The sequence below is a fragment of the Sorex araneus genome, chromosome 8 (genome assembly GCF_027595985.1).
Source record: "Sorex araneus isolate mSorAra2 chromosome 8, mSorAra2.pri, whole genome shotgun sequence".
Classification (NCBI taxonomy): domain Eukaryota; kingdom Metazoa; phylum Chordata; class Mammalia; order Eulipotyphla; family Soricidae; genus Sorex; species Sorex araneus.
In genome coordinates, this window is record NC_073309.1 from 27,107,496 (window position 1) to 27,113,495 (window position 6,000).

General features: G+C 39.2%; 1 long non-coding RNA gene across 1 annotated transcript in view; it reads left to right on the forward strand.

Moving 5' to 3' along the window:
* LOC129406819 (uncharacterized) overlaps positions 1-5,137 on the forward strand; it is a 140,953-nt gene extending 135,816 nt beyond the window's left edge. The window contains exon 3 of the long non-coding RNA XR_008631279.1: positions 3,839-5,137. This is a non-coding gene — a long non-coding RNA (uncharacterized LOC129406819). The remainder of the gene's footprint in view (positions 1-3,838) is intronic.
* Positions 5,138-6,000: the final 863 nt, after the last annotated feature.

Consider the following 6,000-nt stretch of genomic DNA (forward strand, 5'->3'; position numbering starts at 1 on the left):
CTGGGGGTCAGGGTGAAAAAAGCACTCAAGGATCCTGGAACCACTCTAGATGCTACTTGGTCAGTGGGGACAGTGCTTCAGAAGATGGGCCAAAGGATGTAGTGCTGCTCAAGCCCTGTAGTGCTAAGACCACCAGACCCACACTTGGTTGTGCTCTTCGTGTATGTGATGCCAGAAACCTAACTGGGTTTGAGGGTGTGTGCCTTAATCTCTGAACTTCCTACCTGCTTCCCAGATTCTATCATTTTTGTCTCAGCAGTGTATATCTCTTATGAATACATATATTTATTTAAGTACTCTTCTAACAACTTCCCTTACTTAATTGTACTAAATACTCTTCTAGTGTTCTTCAATAATAATTATTTGATTTTTTTTTTAAAAATAAGATGCATCATCTACCAAAAATTCACGTGTAATCATTCTCCATTCTGGTGTTGGTTCTTCTAAATGTTCCTTAAACAGTCTTTAGACCTTCCTCTGGAGAGCTTTCTTCCTTCCTTTCATCTTTATTGTCCTAAGAGATTTTTAAATTTGTCTTTGATCTTCTTTTTATTCACTTAAAATTAGTATATTTTTTGTAAAAAGTCAAATTTTTTAAAAATTTTATCATGAAAAATTTTAAATACAAAAGTAAACCCCATGTATCAATCACCTCATGTGAACAGAAAATAAGCTTTTGACCAATTTTGTTCCTTTCAAATAACCTCTTCTCTCTCTCTCCCTCTTCCCCTCTCTATCTCTCTCTCTTCCCTTTATTTTCTTCTTTCCTACTTTATTCGATGTTTAGACAGGGACCTGTCTTACTAGAATCTGTCAGTCTTACCACTCATAGGCTATCTTCCCTTCTGAATTCTGCTGTTATCACTTCACTCTAGATAACTCTGTATCAGAAAGTTTGTAACCTCTTCCATTCTCAGTTGCTTAAAATCTACTCTTTTCCACAGTTTGTAATCCTGGGATGTTTCTCTTTGAGCAATGGCTTGCTAAATTTATGAGCATTTCTATAAATGAGTTGACTTTAAGATGCCCCCTACTCTACATTATGATTCTAATCAGCACATTAATGAACGGGTGCAGAAATGAGCCTATTTGCAAATTGCCAGATTAGATTTTCCTTGTTTAACTAAAAGCTTTAACTAAAGTCAGGGCTTAAAATACTAAAGACGATAAAGCTGTTTCCATGCCTGAACATTTCTTGGTCAAATTGTGCCTTAAAAGAGATTAAGAAAATTTTTACTCTTTGTTGACAGATTAATTCAAAAACAATGGAAAAAGCTTAAACCATTACAGAAATCAACATGTAAAAATAATAGTATTATTAACATAGTGTTTAAAACTATTTTCTCTGGTAACTGAGAGATGGAGAGCATGCTTCATATACAGGAAGCCCAGATTTGATCCCCTGATCTGCACTCTCTTTCAAACACTGCTAGGAGCAACCCTGAGGCATTAGGTGGGGAATGACCCCTGAGCACTGCTAGGAGAAAAGAAGCACACAAAGCAAGGAAGGAAGGCAGGAAGGGAGAAAGGCTGGGGGACGGTGGTGGCAAGGAAGAAGGAAGGAAGGAAAGAAGGAAAAAAGAAAAAAAAGGGAGGAAGGAAGGAAGGAAGGAAGGAAGGAAGGAAGGAAGGAAGGAAGGAAGGAAGGAAGGAAGGAAGGAAAAAAGAAAGAAAAAAGGGAGGAAGGAAGGAAGGAAGGAAAGAAGGAAGGAAGGAAGGAAGATAGGAAAGAAGGAAGGAAGGAAGGAAGGAAAAAAGAAAGAAAAAAGGGAGGAAGGAAGGAAGGAAGGAAAGAAGGAAGGAAGGAAGGAAAGAAGGAAGGAAGGAAGGAAGATAGGAAAGAAGGAAGGAAGGAAGGAAGGAAGGATGGAAGGAAGGAAGGAAAGAAGGAAGGAAGGAAGGAGTAAGGAAGGAAGGAAGGAAGGAAGGAAGGAGTAAGGAAGGAAGGAAGGAAGGAAGAGAAGGAAGAGAAGGAGGGAGGGAAGAGAAGGAGAAAAGGAGAGAGGGAAGAAGGGAGGGAGGGTGGGAGAAACAAATTTGTGAGCTACGATTGATGTATTTTTGATATCTATGTTTGATGTAAGCCCAGATACTGCTTAATTGGACTCAGTTTTTGTGTGTTTCTTATGATATGTTGATCCTTCAGCTGTTAACCTAAGGAAGGAATTAATATCAACAATCCAGTGCTCAGATTTAATAGGTAAGATTAGTCATCATTTAAACTACAAAGGAGTAGACTGAAAAGAAAACCCTAGTCAATTTTAGTTTCTCACGGATAGTGTAAGATGGATACTCATAGATATGTGTAAAATCACACATTCACATGTATTTTTATTGCATTCTTTGTGATTTTGAAAACAATGCAAACCACTGTGTTAAAAGAAACTCTCTTCTCCCAATGGCATATTGTCTACTCTTATTTCATTTCTCACATATCTAGAAACAGCCTTAGCAGCTACTGATATTTGTCCTGAGAGGTTTTCATTTTTGTAGGTTTGTTTTAACAAGCATTGATTGATATGCCATTTTCTCTTTTACCCTTGCTGTATAAATTTGGAAGTAAAGGAAGAATGAGAAAAAGATGAAAAATAACAATACACCCAAACAATAAAACATTTATGAAAAGTACTTTTTATTTGGTTTCACTCACATAACGTTCTTTGTGCCGACCACAATAACATTCATTGTTATAATTTAACCAATACAGAGGGAAGGGAACAGAGAGACTCAGCAGATTCCTGCTATTACACAGCCTCTGTGCATTATTTTAAACTAAGTAGTCAGCTGGAGATATGCCTCAGTTTATAGATTATATGACTAAAATAAGCTGTGTTCCTAAGTTTTATCCCCGGTACTACATACTTCCTACCCCTGTACTACTGGAAGTGCCCTTATAAAAAAGCTGTGTAATAAAATAAAATGTTATGAAGATCAGTAGCAAAAATTCATAGGGCATCAGAGAGATGAAATACTTTCTAAAAAATGCCCTTGATGGTATTAGTCTTTGGAACATCCTGAGAACACAAGGGTCTGTTAGTCAACATGTTTAGGAAAATTTTATCAACTCTCATCCTGGAGGGACACCATACTCTTAAAACAACCCCGAGTTAAAATAAAAAATTAAAACAGGAAACAAGACTGGAAAGATAGTACAGGGGCAAGCAATTAGCCTTTCCTGTAGCCAAGCCTGGTTTGACCCACACCACCACATATGGTCCCCTAAGCACTACCAGGAATGATCCTTGAGCATAGAGCCAGGAGTAAGTAGTAGCACTGTGTGCTATACGTGCCTTCCCCAACACCCCCCCAAAAAAACCCCAAAATTTATCGTAGCTTTGCTTTAATGTATTTCACAGCATCATCTTTTTGCACTTAATACAATTAATTAGAAAGAAGTTAGGAAACTTTTGCTTTAAACATATATCCACTTTCATGACTTTGTTTAATAAACATACCAAATGTTCATGATTTAGAATAATGTTCCACTTTTTTTTTTGCTTTTTGGGTCACACTCGGTGATGTACAGGGGTTACTCCTGGCTCTGCACTCAGGAATTACCCCTGGCGGTGCTCAGGAGACCATATGGGATGCTGGGATTTGAATCCGGGTTGGCCGAGTGCAAGGCAAAAACCTACCCACTGTACTATCGCTCCAGCCCCAATAACATTCCACTTTTAACATGAACAACTCAAAAACCAGTTAAGGAAGGCAGAAATTCATTTCATCCACTCGCCTTTTTTTTTTTTTAAATAGGCTTTGGTTAAATTGTAACTTTGGCCAAGGCAATGTGTATGATATTGGTGATGTTGACCTTCTGCCTTCTGCTCTGCTATTCCAGGTGAGTCCTGCCTCCAGCTGACATCACTGGGCTTAATCTGGGACAGGAGGTAGAGCCGCTCCCTTCTGACTAGCTCCCAGCAGCCCCCACACCTGATCTGCACCTATAAATGGCCCACACCACAGCTTCTAAAGCCCATGTCTGCTCAACAGATCTACTCCATAAATGACACACCTCTCATAGTTATTCTTTCTGTCATTTGGTGAAGATGAACAGAGAAGAAAGGGAGCAACCTTAGCATCTTCCAGGGGGTTTAGCTACAAAAACTCACCCCCAGCACAGCAAGAACACTAGAAAACCAGTGGGGGAAAACTCGTAAACACCTACCAAGCTCAATAAGTGACAACAGTATCGCTAAAGACATAAACAACACCAGTACATTTTCAGACAATGTCTTTAGTGACACTACGATAGGGATGTTCAAGGAGTTTAAAGATATAATAGCACAGGCAGTCAGCAAAGAAGAAGAAGGTAAAGAGTCAAATAAAAAAAAAAGACTACTAAGATCAGAAATAACAGAAATAAAGAGCATGGTAGGTGATATAAAAAAACTCAATAGAAGTTCTGAATAGCAGAATAACAGCAGCTGAGCAAAAGATCAAGGAGCTCCAAGATGAGAAAGAGGAAACAGCAGAAGGTAGAAAATAGTCTACAAAGAAATGAATAGCATACAAGAGGACTATGGGATGAGTTCAAGAGGAACAATATAAGAGTCATTAGAGTGTCTGAACAGCAAGAAGACACATGTGATGAGGAAACAAAGTTAAAGACACCATCTATAAGAATTTCCCAGAGTTGAGGTTTACGGGCACTGAGATCCAAGAAGTCCACTCTGGGAAAGCATCTCTCCAGCCGCCTATTCCTATTCTGGTGAATTATTTTTCAGTAAATTCATGTAAAGTCAACTGGTCTACTGTAATTTTTTTTTTTTGCACTTCATTCCAGGAATTGTTTCCTGACCCAACAGGTGGAACGGAGAGAGTTTGTGGTTTGTGTATATTTAATTTATTGTTGTTTTTTGGGCTATAGCTAGCAGTGCTTAGAAGCTACTCCTTTTTTGAATTTAGTCACCATGAAATCACAAAGGTACGGGCTGGAGCGATAGTACAGCATGTAGGGCGTTTGCTGGCTAGGCCTCTATCCTGGGCATCCCATATGGTTCCCCAAGCACCGCCAAGAGTAATTCTAAGGGCAGAGCCAGGAGTGACCCCTGAGTATCGCTGGGTGTGACCCAAGAAAAAGGAAAGAATAAAGAAATCACAAAGTTATTCATGATTTGGTTTCAGGCATACAATGTTTCAACACTCATCACTTCACCCTTATCCCTTCCTCAGTGCTTGCCCTCCCCCCCACCCCCCGCCCGGCACACACACACACCCATTTGCTAAATCCACCAGATTTAGGCTTCTCTTTACTTGATACTCAGGACCCTATAGTGCTTGGAGAATCATGTAGTACCAGTCATCAAACCTAGGCTTTTGTATTTAAAACATGAACACTAGCCCTTTGAGTTATCACCCTACTCCCCAGAGTTTGTGTTTTGTATGAGTTCATTATTAATTACTGAGATGTTGGGAAGAGCAACTTAGAAGAAGGGAGAGGATAAAGAATTTCAATGTTTCTGATTCTCCAGAAAGTTGAAAAATCAACGATTAGGAATATCTTCAGACATGTACAGGGTGGATGGACTAGTTTCATCAACCCTCTTCTTAGCATTCAGCTACTCTCAGTTTAAAGGTAAGTAGCTTTCTTCAGAATTGACTACCCCACCCTGGCCCCCTCACCTCTGCCTGAAGTGCCTTAAAGCAAATAACAGATATCCCATCGCTTAGTCTATTAATATTTTAACATGTATTTTTAAGATTGAAGAACTTAAAAATCTTTTCTTTTTTTTCTGGTGGGGGTTGTGGTCATACCTAACAGTGCTAAGGGACTCTTGAGGTTCTGGGCTCAGGAACTGCCACTGTGGGTGCTTGGGGGTACCATCTGAGATGCGATTGAACCCTGGCCTCTCACATGCAAAGCATGTATTCAACAGGTTGACCTATTTCTCATCCCTCCCCACCAAACAAATAATCTTTACCACACCTAAAAGATTAATGTTAATTTACTTAGTGTGGTGAAATATTCAGTTGTTGATCAAATGATCTCAAAATGACTTT